Source organism: Cricetulus griseus, assembly GCF_003668045.3.
Source record: "Cricetulus griseus strain 17A/GY chromosome 1 unlocalized genomic scaffold, alternate assembly CriGri-PICRH-1.0 chr1_0, whole genome shotgun sequence".
Lineage (NCBI taxonomy): Eukaryota > Metazoa > Chordata > Mammalia > Rodentia > Cricetidae > Cricetulus > Cricetulus griseus.
Window position 1 is genome coordinate 99,388,599 of NW_023276806.1, and position 23,189 is coordinate 99,411,787.

The 23,189-nt window shown below is 42.3% G+C and overlaps 1 protein-coding gene across 1 annotated transcript in view; it reads left to right on the forward strand.

The window, feature by feature from the left end:
• Maml3 (mastermind like transcriptional coactivator 3) overlaps positions 1–23,189 on the forward strand; it is a 434,634-nt gene that overhangs the window by 33,079 nt on the left and 378,366 nt on the right. The gene's annotated exons all lie outside the window — the stretch shown is intronic.

Genomic DNA, 23,189 nt, shown 5'->3' on the forward strand with positions numbered 1-23,189 from the left:
ATTAGGTGAACTTTGAAAACACCCTAACATCACACCTAGCTTTTGACTTGAATTCTGTGGAAAATGCAGTTATAGATTTTCTTTTCAGTTAGTAGATGTATGAAGGGCTGAGGTGTAACTAAGGGGTAGAGTGTGTGTTTAGCATGTCTGAAGTCCTGGGTTCAGCTCTGCAAAGTTTAGAAAATTACAACATGTATTAGGTCGCCTTTATCTGAAGCTGTGGCTGTCTACCACCTTTGTTCATAGCAAGCCTACATCATTCCCATATCCCTTAGGGAAAGTAATTGGTTTAGTTTAAATGGAGACACCTTGAGTGCAGGACCCTGTATCCTTCTTTGATATGTCCTTCTAGGCTTTGTATGTGGGACAGTGAGAGAGAATTTGATCAGCATGACTTCTGGACTGGAACTGACTCTTGCAGATACTACTTGTGGAACCTGAAACTGTTGGGCTATCTCTACCTGGTACAGAGGGCAGAAATATAATTCTTGCCCATAGGAATGAATCCATTTTACATACTCTTTCACACGGGGATAGAGTAGAAGTCCTTAGGAAGATGTCACAGTGGTATTCTAATCCCCAATCTTCATCCATGGGTCGTTAATACTCAACGTGGCGTTTATAATACGATAGACTCTCTACTAAACAATAACACACTCAGTGTCGCATTTCATCTTCAGAGCTACCCAGGGAGGTAGGATGTTTTCTGCTGGAGAAACTGAGGCACAAGAGAGGCTGCATATCTTGATTGAGGTTCTATAGTAAGTGGCAGACCTCTCACTTGAACCCAGGAAGTCTGGTTAGTTCCGTGTTTTGTATTCATAACTATTTATTTTTGTTGCTGTTGTTATGACCCCAGGAAGGACCTCATGAATGCCAGGCAAATGCTCTGTGACCACCCTCTACCCCAGCCCATCACTAATATTTCAGAAGACGGAACAGATTAGGAAAAATGGAAAGAACCAAACCCTTAAATGTTCAGATGTACAGGTTGTAGCTGATGAGAGACCATCTTTCTTAGTGAATGTCTAGCTGTGGAATGAAGAAGGGCTTGCTGTGGGGTTTTACCTAAGATTACCTAAGAACTATATTGGATTTTCTTGTTTTTTTTTATTTATTTTTGCAGAGAGAGAGAGAGAGAGAGAGAGAGAGAGAGAGAGAGAGAGAGAGAGAGAGAGATTGTCCATCCATGTCCCACTGAGCACATTTGGAAGGCAGAGACAACCTGTGGGAGTCAGTTTTCTCTACCATTCAGTCTTGGGGATCAAACTCAAGTAGTCACTATTGGTGGCAAGTGCCTTTACCAGCTGAGCCATTCCCTGGCGAGGTAGTTTTCTTCTTGAATGTGAACTAATGACCTCAGATGTGTGTGGCGTGCTTACAAAACCTGTTCTGCTTCTGTACTAACCAGAGCCGATCATTACTCTAGCAGAGACCTAGCTGTAAACTTTTAACTTGTACCCTTGTGGGACTTGGAGAGGAAAAATTAGATTAAACCAATTTCTGTCATCTGTCAACTTAGACGTATTATGCGAATTTCTAAGCGAAATTGTAGAAGAGACTTCTTTCTAATTGAGAATGCCTTGCCTTGTCACCTAGGAAACACCTGATTGTTTTCTTAGGGAAATATTCTACAAATCAGACTTTTAAAGGCCTGTATTAAGAATGCGCATAAAACATAAAGCTGCATTTAAACCTAGCTTTAGTTTAGAAATTAGGTTTTTGTGTGGTCAGCAGATACAAGTAAATGTGTAAATGGAGTAGCAGTTTCAGCACGAAGACAATAGCCCATGTTTAAGAAAATTCACTGTGTTTGGATCACTGTCATTAGCCACACAAATGTTTGCTTTCAGGCTTTGGTAAAGAAAATCGAAGATAATAGCCTTCCCCCTAATTCCCGTTTTTTGTTTGTATTAAGTTCTAAGACTCACCTCAGTTCATATGAGACAGATCCCCATTTTGAGAAGAAAATGTAGAACTTTTTTAATTCGGGGAAGGAAGAACTGGGCCCTTTTTATCCTTCCACTGAAAACCAAAGGCAGCCTGCTCCTGGAACTCCGGATATCCACACTGCATGAGCCTCACCTGGCTCAGGTGCCCAGTGCATCCTGAGGGTCACAGGGGTCGGCTGGTGGTCTGTGCAGCCACATGGTACTTTATATAAGGCTCCGTGCTTGCTAAAAATCTGCCCCTAGAGTAGAAAAGCAGATCCAGAGTGCTAATCCTTTGTCATTGGTCACAGTCCCTCGACACTTCTTTGCCAGCTAAGTGCTACTGATTCAATTTGGTCGACTGTGCTTAGCTTCCTTAAAACCTGCTGCAGTTTCGGTTGAGTAAAGCGATGATTCATTTCCTGCCCCGTGGGGTGTCAGCCAGCTCTAATGGTTTTGTCTGCAAGAGCCCACAGCTGCCCAGGATGGAGGGGATGACAACTTGGGAAGCCCTGGGGCTGGCGTCTGGGCTTAGACGGGTCACTTTCTTTCATGGCATCAGGAAAGGATTGAATCCAAGCAGCTCGACGATTTGTGTTTTGTTTTCAATTCCCTCCCTTACATTGAAGCAGAACAGACCTCCTCTTGATTTCTCATGCCCATCAGCAGCACCAAAGATGCAGGAGAAATGGTCTCTATGTAGGTGTCTTTCCCAGGAGAACATGTGTGCAACATTATAGAGCCAGTTTTGAGTAAGGAACCCCTACATTCCCTGGCGATCCTGGATATAGGATACAGTATAGCTTGATTAATTTGTCTGAATGTTCATAATTTGTTGCCATTGTGATACCTTTCTCTCTTTTTTTTTTTTTCTGAGACAGGATTTTGCTATATATTCCTGGCTGTCCCAGAGATCCACCTGCTTCTGCCTCCCCCCAGCAGGAAGGAATACAGCCTTTTATATTGTATGAAAGTATCAACAAACAGAAAGAGACTTAGAGTCTTATATTTAACCTATCTAATACAGAATTTTTACTTAGACTTTTAAGTTACACTTATTTATTTTAGTGTGCACTTACCACAGAGGTCAGAAGACAATCTGTATGGAGTTGATTCTGTCCTTCCACTATGTGGGCCCTGGGGATCAAACTCAGGTTCACAGACTTGGTGGCAAGCGCCTTTACTTGCTTAGTCACCTTGCTGGCCCATTACATTTGTTAATTAAGAATCAGCCTTTGCGACTGATCCAGACCCACTGAATGTGGGTGTCAGTGAGGAGACCTCCGAAACCTTTGGGGTCTCTGGTAGTAGATCAGTATTTATCCCTAGTATTCAAATGGACTTTGGGAGCCCATTCCATATAGAGGGATACTCTCTCAGCCTAGACACATGGGGGAGGGCCTAGGCCCTGCTCCAAATGATATGACAAACTTTGAAGATCCCCCATGGAATGCCTCACCCTCCCTGGGGAGCAGACAGGGGATGGAGTGGGAGGGTAGAGGGGGGCAGGGGAGGAAGGGAGGGAGAGGGAACTGGGACTGACATGTAAAGCAAGCTTGTTTCTAATTTAAATTAAAAAAATATAAAAAAAGAATCATCCTTTGCAAATCTCAAGGAAACAATAAAATAAAAAGAAATAGTAAACCAGAATGTTGCAGATTGGGTTTTTAGTAAATATTTGTAATTTGTAGTTGGCTCACGCTTCTCCACCATCTTTCCTTTACATGCCCGGCTTGTGTCTGAATATTAATCCCACTGTCAACTGAGATGCCCATTCCTCCCTAGAGCCATCCTGGTGATGTTTTTTTGCATGCACTGACATGGGCTATAGTTGATGGAAACATTTACTTGTCTGTATTCATTTGCATGCTCAGTTAAATTTACTAAGGCATGCATTATAGTAAGTTATGTATTCCTTACTTGTCTAGGGATTGTTGGGAAATGGCATTTTCCTTTTACCCATAGTTCTATTTTAAAAGCTCAAATTGAGAGTGAAAACACCTGTGTTCAATGAGAGTGAGGACTTGAGTTCCAAGAGGAAGAAAAACATGTAGTAGGTCTTAAAAAAAGGGTTTCTAGGGGCTATGAAGAACTCAGAAGTACTGTGAATTCGTGTGTGGAAGTCTTTGTAGGGTAAAATATTTGAGTAGAAAAACAATGAATTGAAAACAAATAAATGATTTTAGATATCTGTGTAGTACAAATAGATGTTGAACACTGTAGTTTCAGCACTGTAGTTAGTGCATTGTGTTAAGTGAGATGTAGGAATGGTGTGGCTATGTCAGATCTGAGCTTGGGACTTTCAGCTAAATAAGACAACTGATTTGTGAGTTGTATAAACTACAGCGTATTGCCCTTGTTGAAACTGAAGGGCAAAGGAATCGAAAAGATAGATGTTTCCATGTTGGTGAATATTAGGTAGAGTTAGGGATAATTACTAAATACTCTTTGGATGTGCTAATCATGTTATTGTTGTATTTTGAAGCAAGAAACATAACTTCTAAAGGTACATTCTACAATACTTACAGATGGAAAACGATGAGTGCAATTTTCTTTAATGAGATATGGGAAAGGAAAATAGGCATTAAACATGGATGAGGAAATACAGGCCAAGAATGAAGCTGTGTAATGGGACTTATTACATGACTCTGATTACATAGTTGAAAAAGAAAAGTTTTTCTTTTTTTCTTTTTTTCTTTTTTTCTTTTCTTTTTTTTTTCTTTTTTTTTTTTTTTGAGACAGGGTTTCTCTGTGTAGCATTGGAGCCTATCCTGGCACTCGCTCTGGAGACCAGGCTGGCCTCGAACTCACAGAGATCCGCCTGTCTCTACCTCCCGAGTGCTGGGATTAAAGGCGTGTGCCACCAATGCCCGGCTGAAAAAGAAAAGTTTTTGAAAAGGAAACAGAAGGCTGAAGAAATGGCTCAGAGGGTAAAGTGTTTGCTGTGTAAGCATGAGGACGGGAGTTCAAATCCCTAGAACCCTGGTGAAAGCCGGGCACTTTAGCATCGGTCTGTAACTCCAGTGTTCCTGTGGAGAGTTGGGAAGGGAAGATGGAAGAGCCTGGCATGCTGGCATGTGCTATGCCTTGAGCCTGCTTCAAGAAAGATGGAAGCAGAAGATCAGCACCCCAGCTTGTCGTCTGCTTTCCATATGGCAAATGTTTGCCTGTGTTCACTTGCCCTCTCTCTCCCTCTTTCTGTTGCTCTGTCTGTCTCTTTTACCTCTCTCTCTCTCTTACACACACACACACACACACACACACACACACACACACACACACAGAAGCAGAACACACAAGAAAACACAAACACTAAACATACTGAGTAGAAATCCATCAGTATTTTATCAAAAGTAGTTAAGGAAGGTTTTCGGGGAAGGAGACACCTAAAAATATCAGAGACTTGATTGCACTGTAATTATGTACAGCTATATATGGCTATATGATTTTATAACCTAATACTATTATAGTTTTATTTTAATTAAAGTAAGCCCCTGCCTAGGTGAAAGGAGAAAGAACTCTTGCTGTTTGACACAAGTCTTTAATTCAGCAAATAGGTTTTGAAAGCACCCTGGGTGCCAGGTACTACAGTGACTGCAAAAAAGTTCACAGAGGAACATGATAGGGCCTTGTACTAACATCACTGGGGAGATTTGTCCAGATCATTCCACAGTATGTTATGATAAGGGCTCTAATGGACAGAAGGCAGAAGCAGGCAGATGAGGGCTGTCTTAGAGGGACTAGAGGTAAGTCTGTATCTACTGTACACTCTGAGAAGTCTCAGGTCCCTCTTAGCAGAGGACATGACAAAGGTGTGCCAGGTGTAGAAAATAGCAGTGACCACAGCACAGACCTAGGGACATGAGTGGAGAAAGCAGTGCCTGTGTGCTGAGAGTGTGGGAAACATGAAACTAAAATAGGAAGGCTCAGAGAGCAGCATGCTGATACCCATTAGCCTGACTTCCCAGGTCGCATGTCAGACTATACTCCATGTGACTTTGGATAGTTTGTCACCCGCCCAACTGAAAGGGCTCTGGGTGTCCTAGCTATAGCTATGCTTTACTCGGGTGCAAGGTTGGTATTCACAAACAAGTGAATTAGACTGTGCAATAGCTAGCCAGACACTTCCCATACCAAATATTGTTCCCAGGCTTCGATGAGAGTTCTGCTTGTTTTCCTACTTCAACTGACAGTGAGTAGCAATATCCTTGATACTACTAACTGGAGAAGAACCTGGGAAGTCTGACTCATCCAGGCCAACTCAGGTGCCACGTGACTGGCCCTACTGAGGAAATAGTCCCTGCTGTTAAGCCCTGGCACCCGAGGCATGAACCTGAACTAACTTTTTGAGCTACAAAGTTGAGTGACTTGTCAATGGATCAAAGGGTCATAGACCTGACTGACTGATTGACTGGTAGGCTCCTACTGGCCAAATTGGAAGATGTAATGACCATAATAGATATTGTAATGGATTAATAACTATTTTAGTAAAATATAAATCCCTAAGTCAATACTGTTATAAAAGTTTGTAGGTAGACTTTTCTTTCCTGCCTGCCAGTTCCCAAATAACCATCATGGAGACTCAATATTAATTATAAATGCCAGGCCGATAGCTCAGGCTTGTTACTAATTAGCTTTTACAACTTACATTAACCCATATTTCTTATCTACCCTCTGCCACATGGCGATAACTTCTTTCAACACAGCACATTCATCTTGCTTCTCTTTGTCTGCCCAATCCCCTCTGACTCCGTCTTCTTCTTCCCATTGTCCTTAGTCTGTATTTCCTGCTTAACCTTATCCTGTTCAGCTATTGGCCAGTCAGCTGCTTTATTAAGCCAATCACAGTGACATATATTCTCACAGTGTAAAGGAATATTCCACAGAAGTTGAAAGAACAAACCTGGTGAGTGCAGTTATTGAAGTCAGTAGTAAGTATAAAAAGGAATGATAGAATTATGACATCATTGGTATGTGCAGAACTGGTAAGTGAATATTTGATGAGGATCAAAGCATTTACGGAGCTTCAAAATATCTACCCACAGATGACTTTTTAATTACAAAGGCAAATTTAATAACAATAACAGGGGAATCTGGAAGATATTACGTTAGCCAAATGATCCAACTTAATTTTGCCAATATTATGTGCCTCTTTTTAAAATTTGTTTGTTTTTGAGACAGGGTCTTTCTTGGTAGCCTTGGCTGGCTGGAACTTACTCTGTAGACCAGTCTGACCTTGAAATCACAGAGACCTACCAGCCTTTGCCTCCAGAGTGCTGGAATCAAAGCTGATATCACCATGCCCAGTCATCATGTGTTGCTACTTCTTCTCCTCTTCCTCCCCCTCCTCCTCCTGCTCCTCTTCCTCCTCCTCCTCCTTACCCTCCTCCACCTGCTCCCCTTCCTCCCCTCCCCCTCCACTTCCTCCCCCTCCTCCTCTTCCTTCCCCTCCTCCTCCTGTTCCTTCTCCTCCTCCTTTTTTTTTTCCTTTGGTTTTCCAAGACAGGGTCTCACTGTGTTGCCCTTGCTGTCCTGGAACTCATTCTGTAGACCAGGCTGGCCTTGAATTCACAGAGATCTGTCTGCCTCTGCCTACCCAGTGCTGAGATTAAAGGCATGTGCTGACTGTTATTTGAGTTTTGTTTGTGATATTCCCCTATCAGGGAGTAGGTGAAATCCACAAATAATTTTACTAATATGTTTTAGTTAGTGTTAAACTTGGCAGAACTGATTGGAATGTTCTAGACAAGTGTTAACCAGTCTGAACAGAGATGGTTGAACGTCCAGTGTGCCTGTAAGCATCTGTATCCATGGTGCCCTGCAGAACATTATTCATGTTGCCTTGGCTGGGAAGATGGCTCAGTGGAAAAAAAGGACCTGAGTTTATCCTAAGCATCCACATTAAACATAAAGTGAGTGGTGGTGTGGTACGTACTTTTAATCCTAGTGTTGGGTAGGTTACACAGGTTTGTTGGCTGGCCAGCATGGCACATTAGGAAATAGTGAGAGACCATGTCTCAAAAACCAAGGTGGATGTTGACCTGAGGAACTATATCTGAGGTTGATTGGCTTCTGACTTGTACACATATACATGTACACATGTACCTGTGCACACATGATCACACACACACACACACACACACACACACACACACACACACACACCTATTGCATTTTCCCAGTAGATGGCTCAACCTCAGGTCCAATTCAACATCTTTTCTTGGCTGCCCCAAAGACTGATAACAGGGGTAAGAAGGCTAAAAATGATTGAGAAGGACAGAAAGGCCACCCCCAACCACCAAAGACAGGCACTGTGGGAAGACACTTTCAACTGAAGAGCTTTCGGGGTTTGCTGTATGTTTGTCTAACACATTTAGCTTACCTAATGTCAGTTCATAACTGTAATGTTTTGACAGCTGGTTAAGTTTTATGGTTATGGTTTGTCAGGTTTAGCCATAAATATAACATGTCAGCCACATTTTGACAGGTACATAAATACTAATTTAAGAATTCTTTGTTTATGATTTTTTTATCTTTTGGAGATTGGGATTTCTTTTACTATATGAATTTACTTATTTTTTTCTTAATGGAAGTATTTTCATGTTAACCACCAACAAGATAGAACTTTGTGTAGCTTTCTTGGGTAGTTAATGTCCCTGGCTTTATTCCTGCGCAAATGACTGAGGATCAAGAAGGGTGTAACCCCCTTTCTTACTATGGTCAAGACACCTGCACTGCTGGAAGGGTTATCTCACTGTGCCCTTTTGTCCAGTTTTTTTATTCTTTGGAATTTGCTTTGCAAGTCCATGTGACTTTTAATGTTGCTTTAAATTTAATTACTATTTCCTTTAAGCACCTAAAGGTTTTCCCACAAAAGTGTTTGCTGGTCAAAGGTCACTTTCTAAACCAGTGTGCACAAGACTTTTCTGGAAGACAGGGCTGTACCCACCAATGAGAATGAGCAATACTCATTGGGTGTGAAGAGTCAGACAGTCATTCGAGGGGAAAGGCACCCAGAGGGATGCCTCTGCTGACCACTCCCAGGCAGCTGAGTGTCGCTAGCCCCATACCTGATGTCCTGAGGAATCATGATCTCTGTGAAGGGTTTGTTGGGAAAGGTTACTGTCTTATTTCCTGACCCAGATTTTTCCAAACCTTTAGATGAGAGTCAGTGAGCCAAGGCCATTCTTGGAGCTCTTTCACTGACTGGGGTGTCCCCAAAGCTACAAAGGGACAGTTCATGCAGTCAGCTACATTTACACCAGTCTCAGCCTTCTCCTTCTCCCAATCTCCCCCGCCCCTTTCCACTGAAGGTTTCTTTCCATTTTTTGCAAAGCAGCCATGTGAGAGGGATAAAATAATTTTGAAGAGCATTATATGGTGGGAATTTTGACAATGAGTAGAAGATGGTAATTACTCTTCCATTAGACTCAGTGGCTTTGGACAGATAAGCTGCATTGAAACGGGTGACCAGGGTATGGGATCATGGATTGTCTTTCACTGTTGTCATGGCGACAGTGATGCAGGTGGCCTGTAACTGCCGGGCTGTCAGATCTTATACATCAAACTGGTGCTAAGTGAAAATATGTTAGAGGCATTGAGGAAAATTTGCCAGCAGTGTTTACAGGATCAGCCGGAGAAAAGCCAGCCTGGTTGAGGAAAAGGTTTCCATTCAAAGAGCCGCTTCATGATTCTAAGGAAGACAGAGTTCTTACTTTTTCATTAATAAGATGAAAGTGGAGTATTAAAATAATGGTTTCTGGATATTGGGTGGCTGTATACATAATTAAGATTATGTCTTCCTGTTTCCTTCCTGAGCTCATGTGATCATGTAGTGGCTCAGAAGAGGCAAGGCTGCCAAGCCCTCCAGGGTCTTTGCAGGCTTAGGTGGCCAGTGGTGCAAATTGACAGACCTTGAGTCTGTATTTTGTCATCGAGTGTTACAAATGGTTGCTTGCTGGCCTAGTATGGAGTCTTTACAGGAAAATTCCAGTAGGGTCCTTGTAGCTTCATTCAGCTAGACCTATACTCTACTGTGCATGCTGCATGGGATGTGTAACATACTCAACCAGGGAAGGGTTTTTTCCCTTTGTCCAGCAGAGTTTCCATATCCCTGCTTCCCTTTATTTCTTCATTTCTTTCCACCTCTTCTCCATTTTCTCTGGGTCTCTTCTCTCTTCCTTTAAATCAATGAATGTCTAGAATTGAAGCCCTCCAGTGTTAACAGATTAGGGCCTGACCTCTGTGAATGTGATGATGTGAGGGGCTTCATATCGACCAGTTAAGACTAGATTTATACATTTCAAATAACCATGCAAAGACTGGAAGAAGAAGAATATAGAACTTTCCATTTCTACATTATATTTGAAGGAAAAGAGATAGAGTAGTTAAAAAAAAAAAAGAGGTCTTGGAGCTGGGGAGATGACTCAGCAGTTCAGAGCACTGGGTGCTCTTTCAGAGGACCCCAGTTTAATTCCCAGCACTCACATGGCAGCTCACAACTGTCTGTAACTTCAGTTCTAGGGAATCTGACACCTTTACACCAATGCACATAAAATAAAGTTAAATAAATTATTTTTAAAAAAGAGGTCTTGATGGCGAGAACATTCTGTTGAGGATCAGGCAGACAGGTGAGACAGTGGGCACCTCTGGAAGACTATTCACATTAGACAACGTAGCTCCATTTTTCAGTTGGCCTAGTCAGTAGTCAGATTTAAGCTAGAAAGAGATGAATTCTCTGCATCCCATTGGAGAGTAATAGATCAGAGTGTTAATTAATCACAATCCACCCCATGTGCACGGCGCAGGTGCCAGTTGGTGAGTCCATTGGGTCCTGTCAATCAGAAGCAAGTTGACAGTGACAGTTGTTGAGCACCTACTGTGTGTCTGGTGGTCTGATTATTAAGTCTCCAAAAGAAATCTTGAAAAGTAGGTTACCAAACAGGGTCAAGATGCAAATTTGGTGTTCCTGAATCTAGACTCCATATGTAGGGTTTTAGAGAGGTGTACAGGCTAAAGCACACTGAAGGATGAGAGGGTGGCACACTCTGGAATAATGTGCGTGTGTGTTTATGCTCCCATGTTAACATGCACCCACATGTGTATTGGCCTGGGAGCACTGGGGCCTAGGAATGGTTTATACGGTGCATTGGCTAAGCTCAGCATGTCTTGATCTTGTTGGTGACCGGGGATTAGAGCCCTCGCTGATGATTTTGCCCTCTGAGGTTTTACAAGCTCAGGTTGCTGACTTGCATGTGAGCTTCCTCTGTGGTTTCCTTTTCTGGTTTTCTTTCCATTTGTGACTGTCCCTAGTACCTTCTCTTTCCCTCATCCCCCCTCCTTCTTTATTCTGTCAGAGGCTTTTTTCTGCTACAGGAGACCTGTTTTGTTCCTTAGCCTGTCAGATGTGAAATAAAAGGAATTGCTAGGCAGAACAAGTAGCAATCCGATAACCCATCCAACATGGATGCTGGGAGCTGAACACTAGTCCTCTTAAAGAGAAACTCGAGCTTTTAATCATGGAGCCATTTCTGCACTCACAGAAAAAGTGATTTATCACATGGCTTATACCACTGTGGAGGCCGCTGCTCCCATCAGTACTCAGTACTATTTGTGCATATCTGCTGTGTTTCCATGAAGACCAGTCTAAAGATTTATTTTAGAATTTAACACCCCCCACCTCCCCTCCCCACCCTTGGTGTTTGCTAAATCTTGACTCCTTTCAACTGAAAGGGAACCAGTTTGCTCTCAAGCTGTGATTGGTTGCTGATGCTTAACAAATAGTTGGGACAATTAGTAAACCTATGACTAAGGAAAAGGTAAACAGAAAGCTGTGAAGCTGAGCTTAGTGGCCAACACCTGGAAGTCCACTGTTCCCACCCTCAGGATATTAGGACAGGAGGATTACTTACTTGAGTTTGAAGCTAGCTGAGACTGCCGAGGAAGACCTTGTCTCAAAACACTGTAGCCAAACTATCAAAAAAAGAAAGAGAGAGAGAGAGAGAGAGAGAGAGAGAGAGAGAGAGAGAGAGAAGGAAAAGAAAAGAAAAACAAGCAAGCAATGAAGCCGCTTAAAGTGTTATGCTAAAAAATTGGAACCCTCTGTTTCCAATGGTCACATCACTAAAAACTCAAGACCTAGCCCTTCAGCGGAACTTGAAATTGCTTTTTTTTCCCCCTTAGTTTAAGATAAAAAAAAAAAAAGCCAGAGTTAAGGTCACAGTGGCATAAGTAAGTTCTTCTTGGCTTTTATACTTCCCTTTTATACACACACACACACACACACACACACACACACACACACACACTTATGCTGAATCTGGACTCCTAAGACATGGGACATAGCCCTTTGCCATGCAAATCATGTAAGGAGATTGATTTACTCTGGCGCTCAGATCTGGAGTTTCAGGAGCTTGAGAGTAGTGAGTAGGGATAAACTTTCTGTGACTGTCAGGACTGTGTTGCAGGATCAGTCAATCTAGCCTTGTTCCAAGCAAGGGATGCCTAATGAAGGAGAAGGAATTTCAGAGAAAAACAGGAAATGGAAAGTTAATGTCAGCTTTCTCCCTCCCCCAGCGTGTTTACATGTTTCAGAAAGGGTCCCTTTTAAAATAAGAAAAGAAAGTTTGCTTTTATGCAGAAATATTCTGGAAAAAAAGAGTACAGAGATTCCTTCATTTAAGAATGACTGTCCTGTTCCCGATCCTGTGGCCTAATGCAGAGCATTGTGATTATTTGTTGATTAAAAGGGCCATCAAAAGCATGGAAGTAGAAAAACAACAACAGTGGATCATTTAAAATCTAATTGGGGCCGGGTGTTGGTGGCACACACCTTTAATCCCAGCACTGGCAGAGGCAGGCAGATCTCTGTGAGTTCGAGGCCAGCCTGGTATCCAGAGCGAGTGCCAGGATAGACTCCAAAGCTACACAGAGAAAGCCTGTCTCGAAAAGCCAAAACAACAACAACAACAACAAAAATCTAGTTGTAATGTGGAAAATTATAGCCACTTCATATTCAGTTATAAGTTTATTTGATTATTTATTTGAAATGGGGTCTCCTGTATCAAACTTGCTGTGCTGCAGAGGATGTTGAATGCCCATGAAGGCTAAACAAGCACTGGGCCAATCGAGCTACATTTCAGCCTGTTACAAGTTTTGGGTTTTTTTTTTAAATTATCATTATTATTATTATTTTGGGGGGCGTTTTGAGGCAGGGTTTCTCTGTGGCTTTGGAAGCTGCCCTGGAACTAGCTCTTGTACACCAGGCTGGTCTCAAACTCACAGAGATCCGCCTGCCTCTGCCTCCCGAGTGCTGGGATTAAAGGCGTGGGCCACCCCCTGGCTTGAAATTATTTTAATTTTATGTGTATGTGTGAGTTTCTCAGTGTATGCATGTGCACCAAATGCATCCAGTGCCTGCAAGGCCAGAAGGGGCATCGGATCCCCTGGAACTGGAGTTAAGACTGTTGTGAGCTGATATGTGGGTGCTGGGAACCAAAGACAGGTCATATGGAAGAACAGCCATTGTTATTAACCACTGAACCATTTCTCTAGCCCATTGATATATATATATATATATATATATATATAATATATATATATATATATATAAATATCAGATGCCCTGCAAGAATCTCGTAATGTTAACATCAGTGGGCTAGCATCTCCATTGATGTCTCATAGGCTGGACCATGGAACAGGATTTTGGATTTTGCCTTTTTGTTTTCCTCAAGGAGTTTCCCAGAGTTACATGCTTACTTATTAATTTGTCAATGAAAGTGTTTAAGCAAGCTGCTGTGTATTATTCTTTATCAATACCAAGCTTTGTAAACAAGAAAAATAAATGTGATCTAACTAAAAAATGCCTTGCTGGGAATAACTGTCTTGCCAGTTGTATCTTTCATGTTTATTCTTAGTATTTGTTCTACACAGTCCTGAGAGTTCCTGCAGGCTGTCTTCACACCTGCTTTGCTCTTAGTTTCTGTCTGAAAAGGTAGGTGGAGCAGGGGGCATGAATTGATTAGATTTAGAAATGGAATACTGGAATGAGAGCATGAGTGCTAACCTTCTCAGGACACCTGCAGTCCCACCCTGGTTAAATCTATTGCCATTGTGTTTCAATCAGTGTTTTATTGTATCTACGTAGATGAGTGTTTTGTCTGCATGTATTTCCAAAAATGTATACTACCAGGAAAGGACTTTGTTTTATGCAATATCTTTTTCATGTTAGGACACAGGATTTTCTCAGGTGTAGGTTAGTTACATTGTGTTGATGGTGATTTGGGGAGAATAGAGAGTGTTTATGTGACCAGTTAAGTGCTTTAGGGCAAGGACACTGGGGCAAATTCCAGCTTAGCAGAGGTTTCTTGTGAAACTATTAGCTGTCTTTTCTTCCTTACTCTAGATCTTCCACTTGGGAACTTTAGGGAGAAAAGCACAAAAGGCTTTGAGTGAACACCCTAAAGGAAGTATAGTGTTACAAACAGACTGTTAAAAGATGCACATTAAAAAATGTGTGTGATTTTCAATTCTCATGGTTGGTTAAATACATGGGGAAGCCTTTTAATGGTGTCTATACTTTTCACATAGTTATTGTTTTAAAAATCACTGCCATTTGTGCTTAGGGCCAAAAGAGAACCACCATGGGGCAGAGAGGTGGCTGGCTGCAGGGTATGGTCTTGTAAGTCTGTAATCCCAGCACACTGGAGGCAGAGGAAGAGGTAGTTGAAGTTCTGAGAGTTCCAGGGCAGCCAGGGACACATAGCAAGAGCTCATATTAAAAGAAGGAAGAGGAGGAAGAGGAGGAGGAGGAAGAGGAGGAGGAGGTGGAGGAGGAGGAGGGGGAGGAGGAGGGGGAAGAGGAGGAAAGGGAGAAACAACCAAAGAAAGAAAGGAAAAGAATAAAAGGTGAAAAAAAGAAAGAAAGAACAACAACAACCAAAAGAAAATGAAGAAAAATAAGTGTATCATCATGGGCCAGAGAGATGACTCAGTATGTAAGGTGCTTGTCACCTAAGACTGATGCCCTGGAACCCATGTAAAGATGAAAGCAGAGAACTGGCTCTACAAAGTTGTCTTCTGACCTCCACATGTGTGCCGTAGTATGCATGCTCACATACACGTCATGCACATGCACACAAACATACAAACACACACATAACAAATAACATTGTAAAATAAGGTGCACTGCCATTTTAAAAAAGATTACTGACCCAATGTGTTAGACTTTGCTGTATTTACGCAGGGAGATTGATAATAGAGGCATATTCTCCTTTGAACCATTTCCAGACCTAAATGTCATCCTATCCTGTAAATCAAATGCGGTTTCTGCCCTGGTGAGGCTGAGAATGTGGTCTTGAAGCACATTTTTACCTCATCAGCTGGAAAGCCTTGGCCATCTCACACAGCCCAGCAAAGTGACCTAGTAATGGACAGGCAAAGGGCAACATATACTCTGCATCTTCCCAAGGTATATCCAAACTGCTGTGGATGATGAGGAAAAAAAGATTAATTCATATTATCTTTTTTTAAAGATTTTATTTATTTATTATGTATAACATTCTGCTTCCATGTATATCTGCACACCAGAAGAGGGCACAGATCTCATAACGGATAGTTGTGAGCCACCCATGTGGTTGCTGGGAATTGAACTCAGGACCTTTGCAAAGAAGAGCAGTTGGTGCTCTTAACCTCTGAGCCATCTCTCCAGCCCCTCATATTATCTTATAATTTTACAAAATGCATGTGACTGAATTATGTCCCACAAGAGTTCTAGAAGAAGTGGGAGGTTTGGCCCCTGCCTGTTGTAGAAAAGTTGATGTTTTTCATATTTTCCAAAACAATATTCAAGGGACCAGGGAGATAAAACAGTCAGTAAAGAGCTCACTCTGCAAGCATGAAGACTCGAGTCAGAAGAGGACAAAGTGTGGTGGCATGTGTGTCTGTAATCCCAGTGCTGGGGAAGCAGAGAAAGACAGATTCCCAAGGTTTGATAAAACTAGCCTAACTGCACTGGCAAACCTGGGACCAAGGGAAGGACCCTTCTTCAAAAGCAAAATAGATGGTGCCTGAGGAGGAACAGCACTCTAGGTTGTTCTCTGACCTACACACACACACACACACACACACACACACACACACACACACACACACACACCACACACACACACCCCAAAACCAAAATATTTGAATGTATCTTAATGCATTATATAAAGCCATATCTCCAACATACTAGATTAATTTTGTATGAAAGACTTCTTTATGCACAAAAGAATCTCGACACTTCCTTCAGTACCCAAACAAACACATATATAAACAGCAACAAAGCACGAGTTCCAATTATGATCTTCAGAACCCAGTTTTTTTAAAAAAAATGCAACCAACAACTGTCTGCTAGCAGCCACTGTAAATTATTGTTCTTAAAAAACAAAGAGAAAAGAAAATCCAATATAGTTGAAAGCTTTTCCTTTATAAATACAAGCTACTTAGCTGTGTTATCTCTGAGAAAGAGACACTTATGCCTTGCTTTTTGGATTTGACATATTCTGACTAATCAGAAAATCTTTATTAATTGCGTTTGTAACCTCCATAACACTCCACAGAAGGTTTTGGAAATTTTGGGTTGCAGCATATGATGAGGAGGAAAAAAGATTAATTCATATTATCTTGTAATTTTACAAAATGCATGTGACTGAATTATGCCCTGCAAGAGTTCTAGTAGAAGGGGAGGTTTGGTCCTTCCTCTATTGGAGAGGAGGGCGGAGGAAACCAGCAGCATGGGGGTGGGGCCTGGCATTGGCTCTGTAAGAACGGGTTTGGGTATGAGCTGCATTTCCTGTCTTGCTGGTCAGTTTAGTCAGTTTTCTGGATTTCACCTGGACTTTATACAGCTTTAGCTTCCCTTCTTGCTATTGCTTCCATGCCCGCCTACTACCTTTGCCATGGGTGATTACACAAGTCTGTTTTCTAGGGACACAGTGACACTATGAAACACCCCAGAGAACAGTGGGTGAACTTTTAAGAAATGGTGCACACCCCAGGCCCATCACTCAATAGATGGGTGATTTTAGGAGTTGATATGCCTGGATTTTGTGCTTCAGGAGTTGTATGTTGAGGCTCTAGTCTAAATTGTAACTGTATTTTGGAAAGAGGCCCTTGAAGGAGGAAATTAGAGTTAAATGGGGTTATAGATGGGAACCTAGTCAGTATGACTGATATCTTTATAAACAAAGGAGGCAGCATAAGAAAGACACACAGCCATCTGCAAGCCATGAAGATTTCGGTGTAACCAACACTGTTGGCACTTTTGTCTTGGGTTTCCAGCTGCAACAATTGAAGAAAAATAATTTCTGTTGTTTAGACTGCCTGTTCTGTTAGTTTTGTTATGGCAGCAGTAGAAAAATCAATGCAAGAATGTTATGGACTCTCTCTAGATCGCCAGCTTCCCAACTTTAAAATGGGGGTAGAATCAGGGTAGAATGGTAGCCATTTGTAACCCTAGATGTGTAAGGTTGAGGCAGGACATTTTCCAGTTTGGGGCCTGCCTAGGTAATATAGCAAGACCCTCTCTTAAACAAAACATGTTAGAAACTGGTAAGTATCATAAGGTTGTTGTATTAAGTTGTGATGACTAATCTTGGTTGTCAACAGTTGAGGCTGAGGGAATCTCAACTGAAGAACTGCCTCTATCAGATTAACCTATGGCATGACTGATGGGGGATGTCCTTCTGTATATGTTTCTCTTATTGGTTAATGAATAAAACACTGTTTGGCTAGTGGCCAGGCAGGAAGGATAGGCAGGGCTACCAGACGAGGAGAATTCTAGGAAGTATAGGCAGACACCATGTAGCCCGCCAAAGGAGTAGCAGGTCTGGACCCTTCTCCAGTAAGCCAAGACCACGTGGAAATACATAGATTGATAGAAATGGGTTAATAATTAAGACATAGCTAGCCAATAAGTCCTAGTTACTGGCCAACAGTTTCATAATTAATATATGTCTCTGTGTGTTCACTTGGGGCTGAGAAGGGCAGTGGGACCTGCTGGGCAAATAAAATCCTGAAACACATGGCTGTGGGGTGTTTTCTTGACTGCTATTTGATATAGGAGGGCCTAGCCCACTGTGGGCAGCATCATCCCTAGGCAGGCGGGCCTGGGCTTTATAAGAAAGATAACTGAGCAAGTCAGGAAAGGCAAGACAATAAGCAGCATTCCTTATGTTCTTTGCTTCAATTTCTGCCTCCAGGTTCCTGCCCTAACTCCCCTCAATGATGGACTGTAACTTGTAACCAAATAAGCTCTTTCCTCCCATAAATTGGTTGTAGTCAGTATTTTATCACAGCAACAGAAAGCAGACTAAGACAGAAATTGGTACAAGAGAGGATGTTGCTGAAATGGACCTGATGGTATTATTTTAGGGAGGATTATGGAAATATTTTGAATTTTGGGCTGGAAAAGCCATTGTGTGTTTGTAGGTTAATGGGCTGTTTTGTGGGAGATTGAAAGATGGGAGTGTTTTGAGAAATGCAGACAATGGAGGCCTGGATTGTGAAGTAGTTTCAGAGGGAAGCGGACTCCCTCTGGGCTGGTCAGTTGTACGATATTTGTATTAAGACTATGGAAGTGAAACCTTTTGCTTTACTAGAACAATGGATGCTGGTTTGCTGAGGCTCAGAAATAAGCTGTGATTAATAAGAGACCAGAATTATTGAGTTGAAATCTTCTGAAGTATTTCCTTAGGATCAACACATAGAAACTGTGCTCCAGAGGGGTCAGGGCTGCATCTCAAGCTGTCAGCAGAACTTGATAATCTGTAGGTATCCCATATGATGCTGGTTTGGGCTGCATAAAAGCTGCATGATTGAAGAGGTCATGGAGAACAACTGAGGCCTGGCATTGTGAGAGGCCAGGGGAGGCCACTGGTGAAGATGCAGTTGCCATGAAGTTGTAGCATGGGGGAGATACCAGGACTGTGGGAGAACCGCCAAGCATAGCAGCAAGTGTAGAGTAGGAGCCAAACTGAGCGCACGACACAAGCTACATGTGTTGTGGCTGCCAGAGCTGCAGAGATAGGACACCTGAGTGCTTTGGAACCCAGCTGATCCTGAGTGAGTTCCAGATGTTGGAAACTAAGCTATTTGCATTGCTAGATTTGGGTTTGCTTTGCTTTGATTCTATCTGTGCTCTGGTATTTTCCTCTTGTAATAAGAAAGAATGTGAATTAATTTTGATTTTACAGGAACCCATAGTTAAGCGACGTTGTACACATAACTCTGTAGTTAATACAGAAAGCCATTACCAGTGCACAAGTTTAACCCCTTGTAATCAGCTTTTATAGAGGAAATGGAACTGGAGCTAGCCTTAAAGGGGACAAGGGTCTCTGCAGATGGGAGGGGTAGTGTGATGGTCTCACCCATTGGGGGAAAGTATGAGTCAGTGCAACAGAGAAGATGGTGTGTCCCAGGAACGATGCTTAGGGGCACTGGGGACCATGGTCACATAGGGGCAAGGAAGAATGAACCTGGACGGATGGACTGGGGGCATGTGGATTTTGTTCTGAATATAGACTTGTTTTGAGTATGATTACCATAGCAAGAGCTGAGGCAGAGAGTACCGTCATCAAATTTCTAAGCTTGGAGAGATGCTTCTAATAGCAGACCCTAAGTAGTGTAGAAAGGTTGCCAACAAGAGGCTGAAGACCAGTTGGAGGACTATGGGCAAGGAGAGCAACGGTGAAAATGGAGGGAATTAAAGGTTTTGAGGGTGAATATTGGGGAAGGGGTGTTTGGAAGACAGCTGTTTTAGGAGCCTCTCCTTGTGTCCTTTTTACTTAGTTCTTTGCAAAAACCTGGTTTTCAGATGAGGCTAATGAGGTCTGGTGACATTTAAAACCTTTCTTGATGGTAGATAGTGAGAAGTGAACAGGGTTGAGATCTAAGACCAAGTATATTGGGTTCACAGTGCCTCTGGCTTCCCATAATCCCTTACTGCCTCACCTAATGAAAAGAATTGAAGTTTCTTACTTGTGAAATGAGGTGGCTGGGGTTGTGTTAGTAACAAGAAAAAAGGACTCAGAATTGTGTTTTGGCTTTGCAGAAATGTTTTCTGTTTTGAGTTGTGTGTGTATTGCATGTGGATCAAGCACATGGAGCTCTTGCATATAGTTAGTTTTATAAACATGTACATTTGTTGTTGTTGCAAGTTTGCCAGTTCTATTAAGTGAAATGTTGTAGATAAGAAAGTATAGAAAATACACAAATCCTATCAATTTTACTGTCCCTCTGTTTTGCACATTTATTCTTGCCCTGATATCTGGCTTTATTGCACAGTAGAGTCTTACAAAGACTCTCTTGTGTCCCACATGAACACACAAGACACCAAAGGGAGAGCTGGGAAGGAATGGGGAGGAAAAGTGAAAATGACTCAGAGAGTTCAGAAACAATGGAGCAGTTCATTTGAGAGCTTCCTCTGAGTAGAGCCACAATTACCCCCCCCCCCACACACACTTCATATCCTGCCCCCCATAAATCGCCTTTCTCATTTTAAGAGCCAAAAGGGACAGCAATGCCTATCTCCTGAGTTCTGTGACTGTCTGCACCCAGGCTGGGTCTCTCCAGACCTCTCCTTTCCTGTTCTCAGGTGAATAGCCTGGTAAGAACCAGTAGCCACGGGGTGTTTGTGCTCAGACCTCTGGGCCATAGGCTAGAGCTCACTTGAAGATACAACCCTTGTTTCAGGCTACACTGAAATCTTGGTTTTGGTGGTGGGTTTGTTAGCTCCTGGGGATGGCTTATGAAGGGAGCAGAGAAGGAAGGGATCTTGGTTCTCTTTTCTGTTGTTGAGTCGCCTGCAGGTACATGCCTCAGATAAAGCCTGGCACATGGTGGATGCTCAATGTATGTACTGACTGACTGATGCTTAATGGCCACATGCCAAACTACTGACCGTTTGGCATTTGATCTCTCATTAAATCTTCCTGACAACAAACTCAGTTCTCTGTTCAACAGATCAAGAGATCAGTGTCCAGAGAAGTTGAGTGACCAGAGCAAGGCTGGCAGCTTATATATAACAAAGGATTCCAACTCAGATTTCTCTAGCTCTAAACCTTGGCACATCTGCAGATGTTTTGAGTGCACCATAAATATTCTTCATCAAAATATTATCTCAGTGTAAATTGGCACACTTTATATGTGCAAAATAGAATTTACCTCAATTTGAAAATCAGAGTTTTAAGAACTCTCAGGATCAAGCTCACAGTGTTGAACAAATACAGAACATATTTTCATTTCTTTTAGTCTTATACTTTGTTGTTGAGGGGAAAATAAAGTGTGGAAGATTTGGAAGTTTGTTACTTTAAATAAGTTATTTTTCTAGACCATTTTCTTAATGCAGGCAGGGTAACAAAAAGCAACACCAGTTAGTGACAGCCAGTTCAGAAGCACCACTGGAGATACAGTGTTGAAAACATTGCAGTCATGTGTATTCCCCACCTTATGACACATGCTTACTTCCATCTTGTCACCAGGAAGAAAAGTGGATATAAAGACACAGCCATGAAGTTTCCAGTTTTGTAGGAAGGGTCAGTAAACACCTAACTTCAGCTTCTTCCCTTCATTCTCTCCACTTCTCTCTCCATATCATTTAAAGGACTCTCTCTCTCTCTCTCTCTCTCTCTCTCTCTCTCTCTCTCTCTCTCTCTCTCTCTCTCCCTGCCGACACTGTATTTCATTCCTTCTTGAAATATCCTGTTTGGGAGTTTCTCCTTTCGTAAATTCAAGAGTCTGTTAACGTCTTCCATCCCACCTTTGCTGAACAATAACCAGGTGTCCCTTGTGGTCTCTTCCTTGTGTTTTCTTTGGTTGCATGGGGAAATGGCGGCTGTGTGACTCTCATGAAGTAAAGAAAGTCTGGTTTTCATCATTTCCCTCTTCCAAGCTGCTTCTGTACACAAAGGACCTGAGATAAGGGGGTGGGGTGAAGAGAATGAGGAAGACAGAGCTACCAGAGAAGGTCTGGAGATGTAGTGCAGTGGACAGAGGGAGTGCTGACCTAGCATTTGCAAGGTCCTGGGTACAGTCCACAGCGCCTCATAAAAGCAGGCACAACGATGCATGCCTGCATTTTCAAGGACTTGTGAGATGGAGGCCAAAGTTCAAGGTTATCTTTGGCTATGAAGCAAGTTTCAGGCTAGCCTGGGCTACATGAGACTCTTCTATTAACAGAAAATTGTTTCCCAATTTGAACTGCCTTGAAATACTTTCATCTCTTGCTCTTTCATCAGATCAGCTTATCCCCATGGTCCCTTTGCATTTTTCATGGATCAGGAGCTCATCTTGTATTTGGTAGGTTTTGGTTTCTTCATGCATTAAAATAAAATGCCTACCCAAATGCATTCCCATGAGTATTGCTTTCCTTTAAGCTGCATACTCTTGATGGGCAAGGCCTGTGGAATGGTGACTCTCCAAACCTCAGGTGAAGCAAAGTAATGGCTCATGTCTCCAGTGCCTCTGTCATGTCAGTATAAATACAGGCTGCTTTGGTAATGATAAACACGATTTCATGAAGCCTCCTTGATAGGAACAAACTACTCTAGATGTCCTTTGTAAGCAGAGTACTGCAGAAGCATCGCCTCTCTCATTATCTCTGTCATCGCTGTGGAGAAAGCATTCTACCTGTAACAGCATGTGCTGCTGTCATTTGGGTCTGAGATTCAGTGTAGAACTCGTTGTTCTAAATGTGAAATGTCTCAGCATGCTGTCTTTGTAGTCCCTTAAAGTTTGTCTCTGTCCCCTTTTACTTGTGGTTAATACTTCTCCCAAGTTCATGGTGGTCCCTGGGAGCCAATTTCTACTCTGCTCCTCTGCTATTTTTGTTCTTGGGGAATGAGATTACACTAATGAAGGGGATATGGATTTTGCTTTCAGTGTCTGTATGTGTGCATATATATGTGTCTGCATGTTTATATGTATGTAGGTATATGTGTGTAGACACATAATTGTGTGTATGTGCAGGTGTGGAAGCAGGCGTGTGTATGTGTATGTGTTCAGGTCTGTGCACATGTGTATGTGCACTCCATTGGTTAGTGTTGACTACTTCATATATTGTGGCAGGGTCTCCCAGTTGAAGCCAGAGCTCATTAATTTGACTAGTGTAACTATCCAGCTTGTTCTAGGGATCCTGTCATTATTTCCTGCATGCTGGGATTACAGGTGGGCTATCATGCCTGTCCAGCATTTTATCCAGGTGCTGGGGATACGATCCCT